At 38.1% G+C, this 24,454-nt stretch overlaps 1 long non-coding RNA gene across 4 annotated transcripts in view; it reads right to left on the bottom strand.

The window, feature by feature from the left end:
• The window catches only part of LOC139046085 (uncharacterized), a 134,261-nt gene that overhangs the window by 62,922 nt on the left and 46,885 nt on the right, over positions 1–24,454 (bottom strand). For 2 of the 4 annotated variants that reach the window (XR_011505635.1, XR_011505634.1), the window contains exon 3: positions 20,968–21,094. The exons of the other annotated variants lie outside the window; for them this stretch is intronic. This is a non-coding gene — a long non-coding RNA (uncharacterized lncRNA). The remainder of the gene's footprint in view (positions 1–20,967; positions 21,095–24,454) is intronic. 4 annotated transcript variants of the gene reach the window in all.

Genomic DNA, 24,454 nt, shown 5'->3' with positions numbered 1-24,454 from the left:
GTATTTCAGTTCAGCTACACTACCTCCAGAGATTAAGCCACGTATCACGTTGAATTCTCTCTCCAAGCGTTATTCTCAGTTGTGCACGCCCGCCCAAAATCAACTGCTAATGTGCGTTTTCACTAAATGCATCAACTCCACCCAGCCTTGCTCATTCACCACAACCCAGTTTTTAAACACTGCTCAGATTCCTGCTTCAACCATTTGTGCCCATTTTGGCTGCCTTCTCCAACAATTTAGGAAAGCCTAGAGGCCAATAAACAAGTAAACTTGGACAGCCACAAACCACAGTGCCCCAAGTCTAAACTACTGAGTTTGCTTACTTAGCATACCTCAAGCAGGAGCAAAGCCATTGCTGCCTTAACTGGAGGCCAGCAATGAACCTCCTGAGAATGCTAAAAATGTACCACATTAACATATGTAAAAAACAGAGTCCCCTATTCAAGCATCCTGCCGTGAACAGAAGACAAAGTTTCTTTTATTGCTCCATAGCTCTATTGTCGTCACTACCATACTTAAACGTTCCTCAGTACCTTTGGGATCTAACCCACTTTTCCTTTTCTAGGACAAATTGGGGGTGGGGAGATGGATAGGAGGAAACACTCGAGATTCTTGGCATTGCTCTCCTTGATACTTACTTTTAGAGTGAGGCTTTCAACAAATAAGTGATCAGAAGCAGAAAGGCAGACACAGTTTCAGTCTTCTCCATCACTCAAACTCTGAGTGAACAGTGTGGAATGTGCCATCAGGGGACCAGGCTTTTTCAACCTTTACATGCTATGGAATCGCCTGGGGAGCAGGAGGGGGACATCTTGCATAACTAGAGGCCTTATAACAACCAGGAAATTGGAACTGATTCAACCCACATCCCAGCCCAATTAAATGAGCATCTCTGGAAGTACCCAAGCATCAGTCACCTCAGGTGACTTCAATTTTAAGCCATGCTTAAGAACAATTACTCCAGGTCTAAGACATTAGTGATCAAGCTTTATCATGCATCAAAATCACCTGGACGCTTGTTAAGACCAGGATTGCTAGGCCTTATGCCCAGTTTCTGATTAAGCAGTCTAGGTAAAGAATTTGTATTTCTAACAGGTAGAGGGATATGTCCATGCTACTAGTCCAGGGACTTTGAGACCCAATACTCTGGGAAATTCTAGATTTCCCAGAAGGTCCACTTATGCAGACTTCTGCTTACATTTCATTGGCAATGACTATGTCACCTGGACATCACTATCCATGAGGGAACTGGAATGTTAACTTTTCATTGGGGACATCACTGCCCCAAACAAAATCAGCATTCTCTTAAGATAAGAAGGAAAGGGAGAAGAGATACCTAGGAGGTCAGTACTTCACAAAATTTTTAATGTCATATGAACATAAAGAGGATATTATTTTTGTGCCACCCTGGAGTCAACTAAAGGTTTTTGGAGCCTGGATGGCAGCCAGCATCTACTGGCACAGGCATTTCAGCCACCGAGGCTCTGTCCATCCACAAGGGGTCTGAGTTCTGTCCATGGAGATGATAAAGAACTCTGGATTGACAACTAGAAGTGTCTGCTGCAGAAATGTATCAAGGTGAGTTACTATTACCTAATTTGTATGAATTAGAATTTCCTAATGTATTTCCATTCTCTACAGAAAAGAAAAAGGTTCATATTCAGCAACTTTAGCAAATGTCAATTTATGTGGGAGCTGGTATGATGAAGAGTTAACTCCACATGGCCAGACCTCCTCTTGCTTCAGCAAACTTCATTCAGAGGGTCACTAGTGAATTGTCTATACATTAGGAGGAGAGACGATACCTTAGAGCTTCAATTTGACCTGGCTTCAATCATTCTTTATCAAATACCATTTGCTTCAGATTTTTTTTTTCCTATGGAGTATCTCACACAATTTCTGGCTCACACCCTATAGCTTTAGAGTTTTAGAACCATTGCCAGTAGGTTAGCTGAGTGACTGAGGGAGCATATACCAGTAAAAAGGGCCCAAGACCCCTAATTCTCCTCTTACCTCCTGCACACTGTGCCCATTTGGAATGATTGCAATGCTTCCCATTTTCATAATGGTTAAATCTGAAAGGGAAGTGGGCCCTGAAATGTCTTAGTGCAGAGCAATTTTAAAAGATTTGAAAGCTTTTCCCTTCAAGCCACAAAATGTTCTGAAAGCTACTGATCACTTGACTCTATTCTATCCCACCCAGAACCGACCAAGCCTCTATTCCATCAGGCCCCAAATGCACTGAAAAATACCTGTCTTTAATCATTAAGACGTCCCTACTGCTTCAAATGACTCTATTGCTGCTATAAAAGCTAAAATTATTTTCACTTGAGAAGGTTCAGGCCTGTGATTTTCTTGGCCAAAAGAATAGAGTTCATCAGTAAAAATTACATAAAAGCAATGCTTTGCATCCAAAATGTGTCTTTTGTATATAAATAAAATGTAAGGACTTCAATGTATACTGGTCTCCTTGGTTTGAAAAGAAAAAGAAGAGCTAGAGTAGTTGGTACAATCTTGGTGACGTTATTGCTGTTACTCTCTGGGTGACAGTAGAATGCTCATTGCTGGGATGATGGACAATCACAGATCACACATTCAACACCCTTTGGGCTGTGGCTACTGCTGCAATTTCCAAGGCCTAGCATAGGGTAAACTCTGCATCTTTGCTTCTCAGGCTGCTTAAATATTTTCTTAAAATTGGCCACCCTTGCTCTGATCGCCGTCCACTGACAGGGGGCTCCTCCAACTGCTCTGGGCTTTTATAGGGTAGGATGGGCTTTTTTTTTTTTTTAAAGCTTTTATTTATGGCCTTTTTCTCCTCAAAACCCCCCAGTACATAGCTGCATATTCTTCGTTGTGGGTCCTTCTAGTTGTGGTATGTGGGACGCCGCCTCAGCATGGCCTGACGAGCAGCGCCATGTCCGCGCCCAGGATTCGAACCAACGAAACACCGCGCCGCCTGCAGCCGAGCGCACGAACTTAACCACTCGGCCACGGGGCCAGCCCCAGGATGGGCTTTTTAGTAAATGTAATCATAATCAGGAATTAGCAGATTCTGTATTTGATGGGATGCTTAGATCTCCACAACCTCACAAAGTTCTTACTTCTACCTTCTCCAACCGCTAATTTTCAGTATTAAAATGATTTAAAAGTATGGACCCCTCATTCTGTTTCTAATTTCATAAAAGTGAAGTTGTAATGTTCTGTTGTTCATGAATCAGCCTAATTTCTTTTATACACATTGATATATTGATGCATTTCATTTAGTTGATAAAGAAAACATCACACCACTTCAATTAGGACTAATTAGAATTACTTCGAGTTAATCCATCCCATAGCCATTCAGCAAGTATTTATTGAGTGCCCACTGCATGTAGACTCTATGCTAATTGTAGGGGATGGAGCAGTGAGCAAAACAGTCAAGTTCCAGTACTCGATGAGCTCAAATTTATCCGGTAAATTGATTTACAAAGTACACATTTAATCATCTAAGTTTCTTAATTAGGCCCTTGCAAATATGGGATGAACTTGTTCCGGGTAGTTTTCTGATAACTGTGATGGGGAAAAGAAAGCAACTGAAAAGAATCTTTTCCTAGCACATCCAGAATGTACTTTTCTTCTGAATCTTCTTTACTTTGTCCTCATTACGCTCCTTCAGCTTCTGATCCTTGGTCCCCAACCCACAAAGGAAGTTAGTAAAATAATTCCTTATTTATGTCTATCCCCTCACTGAATGGTGGGCTCAGTCCTCGAGCACAGAAAAATGACCTTTCGTGCATAGTTCCCACCCATCCCTGACATTTCTCCCCTCTCACACAGCAAATACAGTAGTCCCTGTCACCATGAGAGCTCAAGACGTGTTGGACAAATGGATGGATGTCCAGCTGTGCCCAAGGAGCGTGTCTGTTAGACTGGTACTTCATTGAAGTCACTACCATGGCTTATTGAGTCCATGTGGCTTCCACGTAAGCCCAAACTTGTTTCTTCAGGTTTTGAAAGATTCTGTCAAAGCAGAGTACACAGGGAAGGGAGATCATATTCGGCAAGAAGAGAAACTCTTCACAGAATCTGGGAAGGCATCTCAGGGAAGACCCAGTTCAGTCCCATCATTTACATATGAGAAAAGGAGCCATGAAAGGCGAAATGTTCTACCTGAGGTCACGTTGCTGGTTAGACGAAAAACAATAACTAGAACCCAGGGTTCTTTTCTTCCAGTCCAGGGCTCTTCCCAGTGCACAAACGGACCACATTTGTAAACAAGACAAAATGAGGCAACATCATGGAAGTCTTGGACAATTCACTATAAATATGAATGGACAGATGGTTCACCAGGCCTCCTGGATGCCAGCCAAAGGTCTGGGCAGAAGGACAGGGCACCTTGAATTTATATTTGTTTAAGAGGCTACAGAATGTTCACCCAAAATGTGTAACAGATGCTGCATCTTTCCATCTGCCTTGGTTATGCAGCTGAGACTGAAATTCTGTGTGGCCATGTTTTATGCAGCAATTCAATTGTGTTTAGTTCCCACCAAAAGAAAATTTAAAAAGACAGACAAAAATAACAACTCTGACAAAAACTGGAGGTTTGAGAGCATAAAGATGTTACTGAAATCATGTTAGATGCTCCTTAATTATAAAATAAGTACAAGCTTTAACATAGTGGGGCACTTGGAAAAAAGAGTAATGGTACAGAAGAGCATTGAGAAGAATTATTGCATATGTTAAAGGAATGGTATTCCCTTTATTATCTAAATTAATGGTAAGATTGTATTGGTTTTCATTCACTCAGTGTGTATCACACACAGATGGAATAGTTTGTATGGTTTGAGAGTCAAATAGAAAACTGCTGGCCTCCAAACTAACTTATACAAATTACAGCATAAGAAAATCACTCCCTTGGGCTTAAAAAGCTGGCCTTAAAAGTGCAAATCATTTGGAAGAGTTACATCATAAAATCACATAATTATACCATCAGGAGTTCAGAACTTACTGCACACACCTTTCATGAGATCACACAAAACAAAATTGCCAATTCTCTCATTGGTGGCGTGGACTTCTTGTTGCTCTGGGTCCAACATCCTCAGCTCAGCGCGTTCTGTATTGCATAATACATTGTAACATACCATTCCTGTTCCCAGATAACTCTTAAGATACTTTCAGTTGTAAGTAAAAGGACATCTAAGTCAAACTGGCTTCTTGCCTCTGTATCCATCTCAGAATTTGGCCTTTTTAACTGAAAGGTGAAGAGGGCAAGCAAGCTTCAAGAGTGAATTGATCATTGCTTTCTTTCTTTCTTTGTTATTTGTGTGGAGATTGGCCCCGAGCTAACATCTGTTGCCAATCTTGCTCTTTTTTTTTTTCTCCCCAAATCCCCAATACATAGTTATATATTCTAGTTGTAGATCCTTCTAGCTCTTCCATGTGTGATGCCACCACAGAATAGCTTGAGGAGTGGTGTATAGGTCTGTGCCCAGGATCCAAAACAGCTAACGCTGGGCCACTGAAGTGGAGTGCGAGAACTTAACCACTCAGCCACAGCGCTAGCCCCCATTGCATTATTTCTATATATTCTCACATCGTCTCCCTGTTCTCCATGTTACTGCTTCCTTAAGATGGCCTCCTTATCACAACAGAACGGCCACGGCCATTCCAGGCCTCATATCTAAATATCACATCATAGTAAGAGATGTCATCTTATCCCATGTTCTATCCTGAACAAAGGAATGAGATTCCCTCTTATTGGACCAAATTCCAATACATACCTTTCCCTAAACCAATCACTGCGGCCAGGAAGATGGACCGTTTTGATTGATTAGGACCAATGTGGCCAACATCTAGAATTGAGGTGTTGTAACTGCATGGGACAGAGATAGATGGTTGCTGGGACAACACAGAGAGCACTATACTAGATGTTGTACAGAAATAGTAATTGTCATGGTTATGGGAGAATAGGAGAAAAGATAATAAGTACAGAACATGAGACAGTGCCTGGAGAGGATGGATAGAAGTGAATCCTAAGATGGGAGTTCTGTGGTGCCAGATTAATATAGCTCTCAGAGGCAGAAGAAGGGTAAATGGCTGCTTTTAGCTGAGAGAGTTTCAGGAGAGTGGACAAGGGCATACATTGTCTTTTATTGCACAAATGCAATAATTTACAGATGCTTTCTACAAATCTCTTGTTCAAAGATATCAGTAGTGAATGGCAAGTACCAAAACATTCACATTTCTCCTTACTTCTTTCTTTCCATATGAAAATGCCTCAATTTGAGTAAAAATGGGATTCTACTGGTTATTCACAGCATTGTGGGTAGGAAAAAGGATAAAGAGAAAGAATTAGACTTCCTTCCAACTTACTGACATTCCTCTGATTCCTATTTTTCTCTTCAGATATGACTGTTTAAGATTATAGCTATGATTTTCATTAAAATTAGAGGTTCATTTGCTTGTTTTGTGTACAAAATCTTTAAAGTGCAAAGGTTGAGCCTAAAAATCACTGCTCCTTTGCTTTCCTGTGGTCCTTTAGGGTGACCATGTACTCTCCCTTCTTAAGTCTTTCCCCAATGGGTCTCTGAATATACCATAACGTAATAGCATTTTATGAGGTTTATTTAGTGTAGTAAATGCTGCAGACAGAAATCAGCAGCACAGAATACTAACAAGTGCATTGCATTTGGAAGATGTAAAACCTAGAATTCTACCACTAACTGGTCAAGTCATCCATTGCTCAGGGCTTCAGCAAAGGTTTCTTTCTAAGATGAAAATATTAATACCTTACCTGTCTAAAAGTAGAGAACTGGACAAGATGATCTCTTGATTTTCCCTTAGAAGGAAAATATCTACGATTCTTTGAGAAAAGTCAACAAATGACACTTGCGAATGACATGGTAATAATCCTATGATATTTTGAAATGTTAGTATTAACATAAATGGGCTATTGGTCTATTCATTGAAAGTAAATAAATTACATACCACCGCAATGTAACTTAGCGAAAGGGCAGCTTTCATTTTGAGATTTCATATCCTGTGTCTCAATCAATCATTCTTCTTCAATTTTGAGATCAGTTTTAGTCGTAACCTTTTTGTGATTTGTCAGTGTATAAGATAAAAAATGTGGTCATTACCAGGACCAAAAAATTACTCTAGACTGATGACTTTTCCTCCACTCCATAAATGCAATGGACATTTAAAATTAGTATGTTAAAGGATATTGCTTTTAGCTTGATTACTCTTTCTAGAAAACTGCTTTTGTATTTAGTTATTTCCTTTATTGTCCTAAAACAGGTGTTTGGTGTTAGGACTTGATGTAGTAACCGTGGTTTTAAACTTTTTTTTTTTTTTTAACAAATTGAGTGGAAAGTTATTTGATGGAGAAATGCTGAGGACAAGGGAACTGAACAACAGGGTTCAGAAAGTTGCATGGATTCACTTGTGAAACTTGTGAATTGTTTCGAATTAACACCAAAATGCCGGGACTAAAAGCTAATTTATAACACACATATATATATGTAGATAAACATTCATTCATGAATGCTTTATTCATATACATGGAATACCCATTACATGCCAGGCTCTGTGCTAGGAGCTAGTTATCAAAGAGTGAGTGAACGAAGGCTTCCCCTGGCTTCATGGGACTATGAGCAAATTTCAACAACAGCACAAACCAGGGTGCAAGGACTCTACCTAGAGAAACCTGAAAGGACTTCACAGATCTAGGCGAGCATCCTCCATATATCCATGATAGCTAGGTGACATTTCCCTGGGAAACAGTGCAGAATTGGAAGATAAAAAAAATACAGTCCAGAATGTTTGGGAAAACCTATGTTGTAAGGAGCTGGTAGAAGAGGAGATTTAGTAAAAACAAAAATGCAATCAGAGAGGTACAAGAAGAATCAGGAGACAGAGTCTCTCAGTAATTGGGGTGGAGAAAGTTTCAGGAAGTTGGTCAATTTCAAATAGTGTAGTAAAGTCCAATAGAATGAGTCATAGAAGAGGCCTTAGGGATTAGCATTCAGCTGGGCATTGGTGATGTCTGGGGGCAGCTTCCACAGATCAGCTATTTCAGTGAAGGTTATTCTGGGCAGCTCTCAGGCAAGGAGACCACATTTATGCCATCAAAACATTTTCAAAAATTGTAGTGCTTAATTTCCCATCACCAGTTGATCCTGTCTGTCTATCTGTGTCATGGGGTCTTGACAGCTTGCTCTAGGTGGTGGAACAATATCTATCTTTCTTTTTAATCTCTTGAATCAGTTGTTTTCTTTTGTTATAAGATGCTGAGGGACACTCAAATTCCCTGACAAGGCCTCCCTGAGATTCCTCTTCATCTTGTACAAAAAGGAAACAGATTGCACCAATCTACCTATTTATTTCTTCATAGGCTTGTGGTTGGTAACTTGTAATCTATTTCCTCTCAGTTTCATCAATTTGTGAGAAGACAACTAAAAATATCGGTTACAATGATATCAAAGAGAGTTTTCTCCTCCATCCCCTGCCAAGGAGAATAACTGTGATCTCATATGTTTTCTTAAGGACCTGAGACTGGGTTGGAGGACACATCTCAGTGTGACAAACAGCATCCAGGACCTGGCTTGAGCATCTTGAAATCTCTTCTGCCTACCAGCTTCCCCTTGTCTCCTCCTTTCTCCCTGATTTTTAAGTAGCAGTCACCTTATTGGGTCCTAGGTTTTGACAATTATTTCTGAAGTCATCTTCTCATAGGAGATCAATCAACCCTTAAAACAAATAGGATTCCTGAGGGTCTGCATGCCAGAGAGGCTATAGTTGATAAGAAAATTATGATCTCCATGAAATTTTCATGATCTGTTTTGCTCTGTTTGAAATTAAGTGATGTATAATTAAAATTGGGATCATTTCTAGTTATATCATGATGGGTTTGGTTAGAACCAACTTTATATTCCCAAATAAGTAGGCATCATGTAATTTTCTCTATTAAAACAAGAAAAATTAACAAATTATATTTTTCTTGGCATTTCCTTTCCTCTCTTTCCCTTTACCTCTATTTTGATAGCAAGGTTTTTCTGTGCTTATTGTGTCAGGAAAGGTGTGCATGATGATGGAACAGAGGAAAATGAAAAAAAAAAAAAGGAAATTTTTCCCTGGGTGAATTTCAAAAGCTTCTGCCCATAGGGTAATTAAAATGTCTCATGGCCTAAACATATGTTTTGGGAGGCAAAACGAGCCAGGTTTTTTTTCTTCAACTATACCCTTCCAAGATTAGGAATGAATTGCTCAGGCTGAGAAGAGTAAGACACTCAAAATGGAAGTAAAGAGAGTGAGGAGGTTGGTGGGTACCCAAGGAAGGGGACTGGTGTTTTACCGCTTCCTAGTCTGAACCCTGGGAAGTCAACACATTCTCAGATAGGTTTTGGGATATGAGAAAAGAAAAGAGCTAAGTCTTGCTTTCTGAATAGAGTCCTAAGAGGTGGTTAGAGCACAGAGACAAGAAGTGCTCCCCTCTTTGTCTGTGTGGAATAATCTTCACACAGCTTTGTTGGTATTTCCAGTGCCTCATGTGTGTAAGGATGTCATAGAAGGGACATCAAGAATCACAACTGCATAGACAGTTGACAGAAGGCCAGACACAGCGATGATTGGCTCAGTGGATATCTGTATTGACAGATGAAGGGTGTGCATGGACTAGAAGCCTGGAAGGGGCACCCTTCACTGCCCACCATGTTCCACTGGGGAGCTCAATCACAGGACCGTAGAGAGCTACAATGAGGGCTGGGATATGTAGTTTAGTTCTACCACTAGGTAAGAAGGGGTTAAAAGATATTTTTTTCTAGAAGATAGCGTTCTCCACCACAGGTTGCCCATCTTGTTACCAAATTTGTACGCAAACTTCTTCCCATACATAAAACACCATCAATCCCACTCGAGGGAAATAACTAAAAATTCCACTCACTTACTTTATCCTATTCAAATTCTATATTCTCTAGGTGGTTTTCTGTCCCCTCTCAGGTCTGAACAAGGCTCCCAGTACACAAAAGTTAATTCAGTAAAACTAACATTCAGAAAGTTGAATTATGGAACAAACACAGTAGACGACGAGCGCTACATTTCTAATCCTGAGGAGCAGGAATTGCAAGGAATCTCTGGGCTGGAAGTGATGACTTACTTTCCTCTTGGCCTATTAGTTAGCCTTGGAGAAAATTCTGAAAAACAATAGCTATGTCCTATTGTTTGGTAAAACAAATCATTGGTTTTTCCAACCTTGTGGGACCCCTGATTTTACATTCTATTTTGTTAGATCTCTTTTTGCAAACCAGCTGGTCATTGCCTGAGTTCATCATTCTTATAATTCTTGACATAATCGGCAAAGAATAGATAACACACACTTACAATATGACATAAAGTGCTTCCTTTAGAGCCATGGGTGCTTAGGCATATTGTTCACCTTCCAGGTTATTGCAGGAGAGAATTCCACTGACTATTTTGCCATAGCATCAGAAAGGTGATCACCTTTGTAGGCTGCAATGTGCCTCTGCCCACTGCAGACTGACCACTAAACTAAGGACACGTGTTTGCGTCTTGTAGCATTATTCAATTCAAGCTATTCATTTCTTTGTTAGGATAAGAATTAACCACTCTAACAAAGAGACTCCAAATTAAATCCATAGCCTAAAGAAGGTAGAAGTTTATTTCTCTCACAATAGCCAAAGGAAAAAGTTCTAGGTGGAGAGTAGGTCTGTTCCACATTGTCAGTCAGGGACCCAGGTCCTTTCCATGTTGTTTCTCTGGATGTGAAAGTGTAAACTATAAGTGTAACTCAGTTTGACAAAACTGAGCCTCAGGTATGTCAAGATTCCAATTCATAGGGAGGGAAAAGGGCATACAAAGTATTAAAGAGCAGATCTATAAAATGAAATAACACATTCAATCCAAATCAATCACCAAAAACTTAGTCATATGATGACTTAGAGCTGCAAGGAGTATCCTAGGCTGGGCAACTATGTTCCTGCTACAATTCTATCACTATGGTAGAAGAGAAGAATGGATTTCTGGGGGTAGTTAGCAATCTATCACTATGAAACAAGAGCAGAATAGATTCTAGATTCTAGTGGGCAATTATCAGCCTCTGCCAAAGTATATTTCTTTCTGTTTATACTTTACAGTTGGAGAAACACAAGGAAATAGGTAATTATAATAGTGTGTTAAAGGCTATGACAGCTGTAAACACAGCAAGTTGTTAAGAACAAAGTAGTGAATCCAATCTGTTCTTTAGGGGTCTGGAAGGCTTCTAAGAGGAGGCATATATAAGAAGAGTCCTAAAGGATAAGTAGTAGTTATTTTAGCTGAGGGCAGTCAAGGCCTTTAGGAAAAGAACTCAGCTTTTACAAAGGCCTGAAGACAAAACAGGATGTGGAACTATGGGAAAACCACAAAGAGTACCATATGACTGATACATAAAATTGTATTTAAAGAATGAATTCCTAGATTTTAGAGAGCATGGGGGACGTGGTATGAAATGAGATTGAGAAGCTAGATTTTAAGGGACCTTATAGTACCTATAACCTTATAACCATGCAGTCAGGGTTAAACCCGAGGCCTATAGGGCGGACAGCCTCCATCCAAGAAGGGAACACAATTTCTTTCTTTTACCTCCAGACTATGGCATCATCCTTCAGGTCTCCTACCTCTGATTAGCCTCAGGTAGCATTCCATGCAAGTAAATCATCTTATTTTCATTGGGCCTAAGTAAAAGGAAATCTGCATATTTACAGCCTTACAGCTCCCTGTTGAAGGAGAGCTCCTGTAATATGATTCCAAGTGGAGTTACAATTAAATCCAGTTCTGCTGGAGCTCCACTTTGAATGATAATGACTACATAATATCTCAGTAAAGTGTATTCCTTTTTTACATTGATATAAAGTTGATATTCATAATCTGAGCAATAAGTATCCTTTGTAAATACCCTTGCTTCTAGCTGCACTCTCCTAAAACCCATTTTAATACATTTCCCTAGGGCTATAGGCAAACAATACAACCACTGCTTTTGTTAGTGATAACAAATTATGCTGTACAAAACCAGAGGGCAAAGTGAAAAGCAGTGGGATTAAAATAAATACTCAGCTGTATAACCATCAAGGTGTCTTTGTTTTGTTGTGTTTTAAACTTTTACTTATCTATTTAGAGAAGAGGGCTGAAGTATTAGACTGGCTTATTCTCCTTTACTATCTTTATTAAAGTATAATATATTTTCCGTTTTTATCTTTACACATACTGGTATGGGGAATGTTGAATGTCACCTTGAATTCTGTTTTGTCCTGTAAGGAGAAATAGTCAACTTCCTGTGGAGGTTTTGTGAACATCAAAGTTTATTTTGGTAACCTACCGGTCTTCACAAATCCACACACATGTGATGCTGGATCTCACTATACCTAACTCACTTACACTCCTTCCACATCTTGGGTACACCCCTCACTTCCTTTTGCTTGCCTCTTGGGCTTCCTTCTCATCAGCTAAGTACCCTTTTGAGCTGTAAGTCAGTCCTTTGACTAGTTCAGGTTCAGGGTGAGGTCTTACGCTCTGGTCTCCCCTGGTACCCTAAACTCAACGCCTGCAGAACTGAGTACATCCTTCCATCCACCACTCCCAGCACACAGTCTATCCTGCTCCTCATCTACTGCTATATTTCATCAAGCCTAAGATGCCCAATTTTCTTATTTAGAATCTCTGAAGTCGGAATCTGCCTTACAATGTATGATATCTGAAAATTGCTGCTGCCAGGCAGAAGTCTTAATAAAGTTGACCTACAAATATGAGAATTTAGTCCTCCATGTTCATATTGTTGAAGAGTCTTAACTGCCATAATATCTCTGTATATAATGTAAATATCTTCTTCAAAAACTAACTAAACTTGAGGGTTATATAGCCCCGTTTTCCTATTCATTTATTCAAAAAACAAGGTCACGTTCAATAATATGTCAAAGTCATTCTAAGTATATTTATAATGCAAAGCTAATTTTAAAATTAAATGTTAACATCTCGGAAGAAGTCAGAAGATAAAAATACTAAAACTAAAAATACGATGATCAACAGATGACGAGGTGGAAGTAACACATCCTAAGCTTTCATGATTTGACTTTAGTTTTTCACCTGCTATAAACCATATTTACACTTCCAATTTTAGTAATTATTTTACATTCTTATTTTTCACTATCTGCTATCATTGCCATTTGACTTTCCTCAGACTATTTTGACCCCAATCAATCAATCCATCAATCAGTAAATGTCTTTAAAAAAAATCTCAACAGCTAATCAGGGCATTGCATAAGAGATCTAAGAAATAAATAAATCTAAGAAACTCTGACTACTCCCACACTTAAGATGTATTTTAGGTTCTTGAGAGATAAGTTACAAACACATCAATGTCTAGTATCCCAGCCCACACGTTGCAGATGCTCAATAAATGTCTATTGCATAATAAAAATATTATTGACAGATAATGGCAGCAACAAATTAATACTAACAATAAAATGCATTATATGATAATGTCTCATAAGCAGTGCAGGTCTTAAGAACTGTAGGTTTTCATACAAGGGGGAAATGTCCATAGGCTGACCTTACCTGAGGTTACTGGGGCTTAAATGTGCAGTGGTGTAGACAGCCCATTTTGTGCTCATTTGGAAAAGGCACCCCTTCCTCTAGGCAGATGCCATCCTAACCTGTATGGCCTTCCACATAAAGCATAGGCTGGATTTTAACTCCTTTCTCATACACTTGTTCAGACCTTCTTGTTCAGTAAGCATCCTGAAAACTGTTCGTGGGAGCTCTGGAAAAAAGACAATTTGTGCCCACAAACTTGTATATTTAACACTTTTCCTTGATTATAATCTGTTTTTCCAAATTCTCTTCTAAAGAAAATTCTATTCTAGAAGAGAATAGACTCTTCTAACAATGGCCATAACCCTATTTACTTAAAAACTTTAGTTTCTGCATGCTTAGATCTATCTTACTCATCACCTAGTGATATGATTTAATTGTTATTTCTACTTTGATGTCATCTTTCGCCCCCCTTTTCTGCCTCTTCAATTTAAAAAGTCATTGTTGTCTCTCCAATGAGAATATAAAACCATAGTATAATATATAATGAAGTATTTAATTAGCACCTTACCATTTACTAACTGCTTTGGCATTCATTATCTGCTTTAATCTTCCTAACCACCTGTAAGGGAGCTATGACTGGGAGTCTCATTTTACAAATGAGGAAGTTGAGGACCTGAGAGGTCTTTGGCCTATTAAGGCTTTTGTAGGAGGTAATGGGGACTGGATTTGAATCCTAAGTTTCTGAATCCAAATTCTTAAATTCTGTGAGAATAGACTCTTTGTCCGTCTTCTTCACTTTCGAATTCCTACTTCCTGAAATATTGATAAAATTGATATTCAATAAAACTGCAGTTCATTCAACACTTATTTTTTGAGGACCTACTATTTGGAAGTTCTAATTTTAGACAGTAGGGATATAGCTGTGAGTAAAACCAATAAAAATTCCTAACCCTCATGCAGCTTTTATTCCAATGGGGAAAATGATAAATAAATTCATAAATAAATTATACCAGATGTCAGATGTTGGCACGTGCCATGAAGATAAAGCAGGGAAGAGGGAAAGAGAGTCCAACATGGAGACAGGAGTTTAAATAAAGTGGTCAGGAAGTGCTGAACTAATTGATCAATATTGGAACGATGATCTGAAGGAGCAGAGGGGTGACCAACATCGTGTTAGAGTTTCTCAGGCAGAGAACAACCAGAGCTGAAGTCCTGATGGAGACTGCTTGTTGAGGATTGCATTTTGCATTTTTGAGTAACAACGAGTGAGGTAATTTTCCAAGAAAGCAGTGAGCAGCAAGAAAGAGAGATAGGAGACAAGGTCATGGTGGTAAAAGGAGTGGGCGAGATACAGATTAGATCATTGTTAGGACTTTGCCTGCTATTCCAAGGGCAATGAGAAGCCACTGGAGGTTTGAAGCAAAGCAGTGACAGAATCTTATTTACATTGAAACAGCATCAATCTGGATGTGTTACCAAACCAAACTGGGTTCACTTCTTGGTGAGTTGAAACCAAAGCCTTCACCAGAAGTAGTTGTCACACAAAGTAAATTTTATTTGCAGCAAATAAGGAGACCATGAGGAATCATTTCCAAAGCTGTGACTCCCCAAGCAAGGGAAATCAGTTGCCTTTTATTTTGAATGGCAAATGAATATTCAAAGGGAAAGTTTCATTATTACATGTAAAGGTGGGCATAATCTTGCAGAGGCATAGTTTGAAAACATATGTTCACATACATCACATGTTATGCTAATAAGGCTTAAGGTCCTCCTTGGGTGGAGATCTTAACATTAAAATAAGCCAAAAGTAACTCTTAAGACACTTCTCATCCCCTCTGCACAGATGTCACTCTTGTGGTGGGATTTGGACCGGTTCAGGGCAGTTGTTAACTGCATCTCTTAACATAAGTGAAAAACAACTTTGAGAAAGAGGTAGGTGCTTCCAGAAACTCTTTTGAGTTACTCAGGGCAGTTGGTTGGTGACAGACGCATGTTTAGAATGGATCTTGAAGGTAACAATGGAAACATACAGATAAGTATAGAAGAGTAATAATGATGATGACATAGACACACTTTGGCGGTAGAGCTGGTGGAATTTGCTGATGAATTGGATGTGGAGTGAGAAAGAGAGGGAAATCAAAGATGACTGTTGAATGAGTGTTCAACTGTGCTCTTTTTTTTTTTTTTTTTGTCTGAGGAAGATTAAGATTGGCCTTGAGCTAACATCTACTGCAAATCTTCCTCTTTTTGCTGAGGAAGACTGGCTCTGAGCTAACAGCCATGCCTATCTTCCTCTACTTTATATGTGGGATGCCTACCACAGCATGGCTTGCCCAGTGGTGCCATGTCTGCACCCAGGATCCCAACTGGCTAATCCTGGGCCATGGAAGTGGCACATGAGCACTTAATTGCTGAGCCACCAGGCTGGCCCCTATATATTATTTTATTGAACCATGAAACAGGGCTCTCAATATATGCCAACTCCTCCTACTTGAGGTTTACAAGTTTCTGGCTTTTGATAGGTTGATTTCCTTAACGATGAATCTTATGTAAATAGAAAGAGAGCAGGCCGGCCCCATGGCCTAGTGGTTAAGTTCACGTGCTCCGCTGTGGTGGCCCAGGGTTTTGCCAGTTCAGATCCTGTGCACGGACATGGCACCACTCATTAGGCCACATTGAGATGGCATCCCACGTGCCACAACTAGAAGGACCTGCAACTAAGATATACAACTATGTACCGCGGGGATTTGGGGAGATAAAGCAGGAAAAAAAAAAAAAGATTCCAACAGTTGTTAGCTCAGGTGCCAATCATTAAAAAAAAAAAAAAAAGAAAGAGAGGAATCAAAAATAAAATAGTGAAACCTCAGAAGATTGGTCTGCAGTTAAACATATAATTCAGATATTTCCCATAGTTGAAGAGAAGATTCAAAATTTTATAGATACAAAATTACCCAATGTTTCATTAATTTATGTCATACTTTATATTTTTTGAAAATTTTTAATTTAATGAAGAGCACATGTATTTATCTTAATTTTGCTTTTCTTTCCCCAGAAAGACCTAATAGTGTTTTTTGAGGTCTATGATCAAGTACATTCCTATTTCTTCAAGAAGTTGGCATGCTTGAGTTTGACATTTTATAGTTTTTGACTTACTTTTATGCTCTATATTATTTACTTAGTTTATTTCAATCAATGCTTCTTAGGAAGAGTTACTGTATTTTTAGATTATTACCTAATTTAAGTCCATGAAATTTTGAAAATATTCCTAGAAACATTGACCTAGAAAGAACATTAGTGAATGCCTGATTCAGTATTTCTCAATTATTCTTCAATTATTTTTAATCCACATAATTTTTAACCTTGTGATAATCTTCAATATCACAAGATTGCCTAAGTCATGATTATGTGACTTTGCATGTGCAGATTTTTCAAGAGCAGGCCTAATCGGAATATATAAAAAGTAAGTCTGGCAAACTGGAAGGGGGCTGTATAAAAATTAAAAGAGTTTATACACATAAACTGCTTAAAACAACAACTAACCATAGTCTGCACTGTAAAAACCTTTGCTGTTATTATGATCTTCTGCAGTTTTCCTCTATTCAAAAAGCTTCTTGGAGCATAATTTTCTATGATTCATAAATGAAAACAATATGTTCCTGAATAAGCTTTTTAAAACCATACATGCCCCACTCCATTCGGAATGTCTTCCTATAATTCTAATATGGAGTGATCGACTTATCCTTGTTTTTCTGGAATTTTCCTAGTTCGAGCATTGAAAGTCCCAAGTCCTGAGAACCCTTTCAGTCCCAGGCAAAGTGGGATACTTGGTCGTCCTGCCTCTCAGATCTCCCTCCCCCATCTGCACAATCACTGCTGTAACCAGATTTCTTTGTTTTCAAAGACACAGAATTTACACCAGATGCAAAATTAGACCCTGGCTCCTCTCACTCATATAGTCAAAAAATTTACAGACTCTTAGAGGTAGATGATAGGAATGTTCAATGAATAAACCTTCATGTTGCCCCATCTTACTTTCGTGCCATTTTATGTATGTGTGGTTTATATGCTTGTGAGCATGCAGAGAGTATTTCAATCACTCTTATGTCTGTATATATAATGAAGGCAAAATGGGAGTCTATCACAGTTCATAATGTAAGGAAATCAGTGCTTAAAAAATTCTTAAGGACTGCTAAAGCTGTTACACACATGTCTATTTTACATTGCTTTTTATCCATGTTTCCAGATAAACATATATAAATAAATTCAACCTGGGAATTACAACTGTAGCACTTCCATACAATGGAATATTGGTCAGCAAAGCAAAGGAACTAACTACTAATTACACAATAACTTGGATGAATCTCAAAGACATTATGCTGAGTGAAAGAAGTCAGTCTCAAAGCATACATATTGTTTGATCATACTTATGTGATATTCTCCGAAACTCACGCTATAGGTATGGAAGATGGATCAGTAGTTACCAGGAGTTGGGAATCAGCGAAGAGGCTAATGATAAAGGGGTGGCATAAGGCAATTTGAGGGGCTGATGGAATTGTTTGTATCCTGTTTCTGTTGACAGCTTCATGAACCTTTGCATGTATTAAAATTCATAGAATTCTACTCCAAAGCAAAAAAGTCAATTTTACTGTATGTTAGTTAAAAACAAAATTAAAAACAAATTAAATATGTAAAACTATAAGTTCAGATTTCTAAAAAGAGGGAAAGAACTATGCCTTTAGATTTTCAGAGAGGAAAGATCTAACTTTCCAGTCCTAAATAGAATATATGGAGAGAACATTCGTCGTTCAAGACTATAATTTCAATAACATCTTGACGGTGACATCACATGATGTGCTTATGAAATATCCACATGGTCATCTACATTTCGCAGCCCCTGTATATTTATGTAGGGTCTAGTGGGTCGTTCTTTTCAATGGTGAATGAGTCAAAATTATGTACGACTTCTGACCCAAGGCTGTTAACGGATGGATTAGGGAATACTCTCTGTATTTCTCTCTTTCTTTCGTGGGTCTCTACGTCTCTGTTCTTTCTCTTTCTGACTCTCTGTCTGTCTGTTTCTCCATTTATCATTCACCCCCTGAAGGACATTTGGGATGTTTCCAGTTTGGGGCAACTATGTTGTAGAACTACTAGAAATACTGTATACAGGTTTTTATGTCAACGTAAGTTTCATTTCTCTAAAGCAGATACACAGAAGTGGGATTGATGGGTCATAGAGCAAGTACATGTTTAACTTTATAAGAAACTGCCAAACCATTTTCCAGTGTGTCTGTGCCATTTTGCATTCCCATAGACAATGTAGGAGAGTTCCAGTTGTTCTGCATTCTCTATAGAAATTCATATTGTCTGTACTTATTTTTTAACTTGGTCATTCTAACAGATGTGTAGCAATATCTTATTATGATTTTATTTTAAATTTCTCTAATGGCTAATGATATTGAAAATCGTTTCATGTGCTTGTATCTCAGTTATATTTTCTTTGATGTAGTGTTTTTTCAAGTCTTTTGCCCATTTTTAAATTGGATTGCTTGTTTTCTTATTCTTAACTATGGAAAGTTACTAATATATCCTGAATATTAGGCCTTTGTCAGAAATGTGCCTTGCAAATATTCTCTTCCCATCTGTAGTTTCTCTTTTTTTATTCTCTTAAGAGCATCTTTCAAAAAAGAAATATTTTAATTCTAATGAAGTTTGAGTTATCATGTTTTTTATGGATCATTCTTTTGGTGCCTTACCCCAGGTCACAAAGGTTTTCTTTTATGTTTTTATCTAGAAGCATTATAGTATTACCTTTTACATTTAGATATGAGTCATTTTAATTTTTTTAATAAACTATGAGGTTAAGTCAAGGTAATTTTTGCATATAGATGTCCAATTGTTCAAACATCATTTGTTAAAATGACTGTGCTTTATTCATTGAAATTCTTTTGCACTTTTGTCAAAAATCAATAGCCATATTTGTGCAGGTTTATTTCTGGACTATTCTGTACCATTAATCTGTGTCTATCCCTTCAGCAATACCTCCCTGTCTTGACTATCACAGCTTTGTAGTAAGTGCTAAAATTCAGTGGTATAATTCCACCAACTATATTCCTCTTTTTCAAAATTGTTTGCCTTTCCTTATAAATCTTAAAATCAGCTTGTCTGTATCTATGAAACATCTTTCTGTGTTTAATTTGCTCTTCTGGTTCTATTTTCTTAAATTAGAAACTTAGCATGCTGATTTAAGACCTCTCTTTGTTTGTAATATAAGCATTTAATGTTCCAAATTTCCCTTTCAGCACTGCTTTAGATGCATCCCACAAATTTTAGTATTTTCATTTTAATTCAGTTTGCAATATTTTATAATTTCCCTTGAGACTTCTTCTTTCACCCTTGGATTATTCAGAAGTTTATTACTTAATTTTCATGTGTTTGCAGATTCCCCTGTTACTTTTTTCTTACTGCTTTCTAGTTTAATTCTGATAGAGCATTAGAACATAGTTGGTATGATTTAAATTTCCTTTACATTTCTTAAGTGTTATTTAGTGACCTAAGATGGGTCTATGTTGGTGTGTGCTCCACACATGCAGTTAAAACTATGTATTCTGATATTTGTGAGTAGTGTCTATAAATGTCAGTTAGATCCAATAGGTTGATGGCGTTGTTCGGTTCTGTATTCTTGCTGATTTTCTGTTTATTGGTTCTGTTATTGAGAAAGGAGTGATGAAGTCTGCAACTGTAATTGTGGATTTGTCTATTTCTGTTTTCAGTTTTGTCGGTTTTTGCCTCAGGCATTTGGAAGGTTTCTTAGGTGCAGACACAAGTAGGATTGCTACCTCTTCTTAGAAAATTGACTCTTTAATTGTTATGTAATATCTACTTTTATCTCTAGCAATGGAGAGCCTAGTGAGGAACAAATGCAACCAGTGACAACCTCGGGTCATCCTCTTAAAGCCACAGCTCTACCCAACAAAGAGGAAGGTTCTCCTTCCTCAGAGTTTTGGTTCTTGAGTTTCTTCTAACTATCAATGCCATTGCTGACACAGGTATCAGAGAAAAGAAATAAAGAAGTGGATTTCTTCACTCTTTGTGAGAGAAATCTCCTCTCACATTTCTTAAGTCACAGCAAGAGGGCTTCTCCTGGAGCTCTGTCTGTTTGTACCAGTGTTAACTTCTAGCTTTCCAGTCGCTTTACCTTTAGGCCAGGGACACCAGAGGGAGAAAAATTGGTACACCCACCGATTTGGTTGCCCTTCAAATTCTGGTATTCTTCTCAATCTGCCTGCTGCTGTTTACTTTACACAGCCCTCAAAAAGCTGTTCCATGCATTTAGTCCATGTCTTCTAGTTGCAAACAGTGGATAAGACAGGAAAAGGGGTGCTTATTCCATCTTACCTGGAATCAGAACCCTACATGTTTCCCTTTCATTTATATAATGTGCTCCTGGAAGGCTGGCACCATGTGTTGTCCCCATTTTGTTCTCCTGTTATCTAGGACAGATCCTGGAACATAGTAGTATTCCCTGTAATATATGTTGAATAAAAAAAATAACATTTCATTAATGGCATATGATTGATAGACTAGAACATCAGGCAAATGCCAGCCCAAATTAAATCTTCCTTGTGAAATTAGGATTTCTTTGAAAAGTCCCCAAACCAGCTTACATATACATTCATTTATTCAAAATGTAAAAATAATGCCTCTTACCTAATGAAAAGGAGAATAGGCAGACTTCCCACAATCTTGGAAGATTAGATTGAAGTCTAAATATGGAAAGTCGAATCTAGGAACTAACATGATTTGAAATTCATAGAGTAACGGTTTTGTCCGAAAGGAAAAAAATGTATTATACCAGAAAAGAAAGAGATTTCTTATATCGCTAGCTAGAATGGGAAAGCCGTGTTAAACCAGGTCACCATAAAGTTGAGAGTCTGTTCTTACTAAGTGTTGTAGAGCAGCATATCATTTTAAATGTGAGTTAACTATCGCTTAACCAAATCATTGAGGCTGCAAACTTTCTGATCGCATAAGAAGCTACATAGGTACAGCTGACCAAGATTTGTGATTATTTCTGTTAACCTATAGTCCAGAAAGAAGTTTCATATTGGGTCATTTAGAATTACACTAAAGTTTACTAAATATCACAGTCATATGGGACATATATTTCAAATTGTCTGAAACTAAAGTCTTGACATACTTCGTTAATTCATATTTAGATTGTGCACATTATTATTGTGTGTCTCTGATGACATTTTTGTTTATCTGAATATAAATACTAAGCTTATAGAATAATTCAGAGTACTTTTTTGATTAAAAATAAAACTCAGGGGCTGGCCCAGTGGTGTAGTGGGTAAGTTCGTGCACTCCACTTTGGTGGCCCAGGGTTCACTGGGTCGGATCCTAGTCACAGACCTACACACTGCCCATCAAGCCATGCTGTGGGGGCATCCCGTGTAAACAGACTAGAAGGACTTACAGCTAGGATATGCAGCTATGTGCTGAGGCTTTAGGGGAGAAAAAAAAAGAGGAAGATGAGTAACAGATGTTAGCTCAGGGCCAATCTTCCTTACCAAAATAAACAAATTTATTAATTAAATAAAATTCAACCATTATTCATCTGTGTGCTAACTGAAAGTTCCAGATTGCACTACGAAAAGCCACTAAAATGAATTAAACAGTCCCTGAAATTGTCTATTTACTTATTCATATGCTCAATAATTTCAAGTACCACACATGTACCAAGAAAAGCATGAGGTATATCCCCCCTTGGAATAACAATAAACAAAACCAAAATATGTTCTTGGACTCTTCTTTCAGAGCGTGTGCCACCTTCCCACAAGTGAGGTATGCAGAATGCAAAGCTGTCACATCCCTTCTCCTTAAGAATGATCACCTGGTAAAGGAGACTGGAACAATATCCACAGCAGCTCATTAAACACGGCCTTTGCTCTTCACTGTCTCTCAGATTAAATAACAAGAAAAAGACACACATCTGTGCGTGTGTATGTGTGTGTACATGTGTGCATATGTGCCTGTGTATGCATGTGCACTTCTAACTCTACTGTTATAATAGGTGCCATGTCAAAGATTCGACTTTGTTGTATAGATCTCATTAGCAGACTGCTTCATTTTTTCTTTTCTCAAACCAAATGTAAGAAAGTTTACACGGAAGGGAAATAAGATTAGAGGTGAGGTTTGGTGGTTTGGAGAGTCAGAATTATTATTTTTTGATGCTTATTCGGTCAGAGATTTAACTGCAATTTCAAGTTTAGCTTTAAAGTACAGCGGCATAAAGGACACAACAGAAGTTTCATATGTTAAACGAAACAAATAGAGGAACATACTGATATTGTCACTGCTCAAACTACTTATCTTATATGTGACAAGAAGAGACCTCATCTAGAGATTGGGAGAATACCTCTGAAAATAACCTAACAAAATTAACTCTGGAAAAAAAATTTGCTGAGTCTAAGTGGTTGTGTCAAGTAATGAAAGAGCAACATTAGGAACAGGTTGGGTTTAAATTCCTGCTTTGCTAACTCATCAGCTCTCTCTTCGGTTTCTTCATAGATAAATTGAGGAAAATCATACCTCTGTCAGCTGCCCTTAAGTCATTGCATAGTTTAAATGAGATAGTGCAAATAAAGACATAGTATGTGTCTCATAAGAGCATTAAGTAAATGTTAATTGTCAGGACAGAGTCTAGGAAAAGAGAGAAAGGAGAGGAAAGGAAGATATTGGCAAAAAAGAAACAAACCCAGAATTAAAATATCCTCGTTTTAAGAGGGTGGAGTGTTAGCCATGCCCGTCTCGGACATGTAAGGTGGCTTAGTCCCTTCTGTTTAAAAATAAATGTGGGTTCAGACTCTAAGAAATGCATTGGAAAGCCCAAAAAGAAGCTCTAACCACAAAAATAAAATTTTTCTCTTCAAGTTAGGGGAATAAGTGGGCTGGCACTGGGAAAGACATATTTTGAAAGTCAGCTTTAAGGCTTAGCTGTAGGATTAGCATTCCTATTTGGGAGCAGATTCAAAGAAGAAAATAATAGCATGGATCTCTGCAGACAGGATGGCTGATAGGGATAGTCCCATTTTTCAATCTAGAAACAGAATTGTGAAAGGCATCTAAATTATTCCACTTTAAATTACTAATTTCAGAGATCAAGTCATTGAACTAAATCCACACCCGCCTCAGGAAAGAGATTTCCATTTCAGAAGTGAATATCTACACAACATGATGCCCTAGAACGCTTCCCTCCCTTGAAATGTCTACTCTTCATCTTTCACAACCACAAATTACTAGAAAAGTTGCCAGCTTTTTCTCTGCAAGATTTTTGGAAGAGTTTGCTGGCACGTTGTGTCCTATCTTGAGGTTTGCAGAAAGGGAAAGGACAGTTTGACAAAGCCATGTCAGGGAAATGTTGTTCCACCAGCAAGCCAAAGGTCACACTGTAATTTAAGCAGCAGTTGGCCTGTCAAGGCTAGAACGCTCCCTGCTCTCATCTCACAAGCAGGGAGAAAATCAACCCGTTAGCAGTCTTCAAATGGAAAGTTTAAGTCAGGACAAAAAAGTAAGCTAGTTTTACTTTTTTTTTTTTTTTTCTGGTCAGCAGACAGTTTTGTAATTGTTTTGTTGATGGCATAAGCCTTTTTTTATAATGTTAGTTTTTTATTAATGTCATAACATTAGACATTTAATATTTTTAATATTCTTTTTCTCTCCTTGATCTCAAAATATTTGGAAAACTGAATGTATACTTAGACCCCAGAAAACTCACTAGCAAGGGCAACCTAGATGTTGATTTTTTTTTAATTAATGAATTTTTTTTCAAGTGTACATCATTATATTTTGATTCCTGTGTAGATTACATCATGTTCACCAC

This window comes from Equus asinus, chromosome 8 (assembly GCF_041296235.1).
Source record: "Equus asinus isolate D_3611 breed Donkey chromosome 8, EquAss-T2T_v2, whole genome shotgun sequence".
Classification (NCBI taxonomy): Eukaryota; Metazoa; Chordata; class Mammalia; order Perissodactyla; family Equidae; genus Equus; species Equus asinus.
This window is presented reverse-complemented; position numbering and strand designations above follow the sequence as displayed.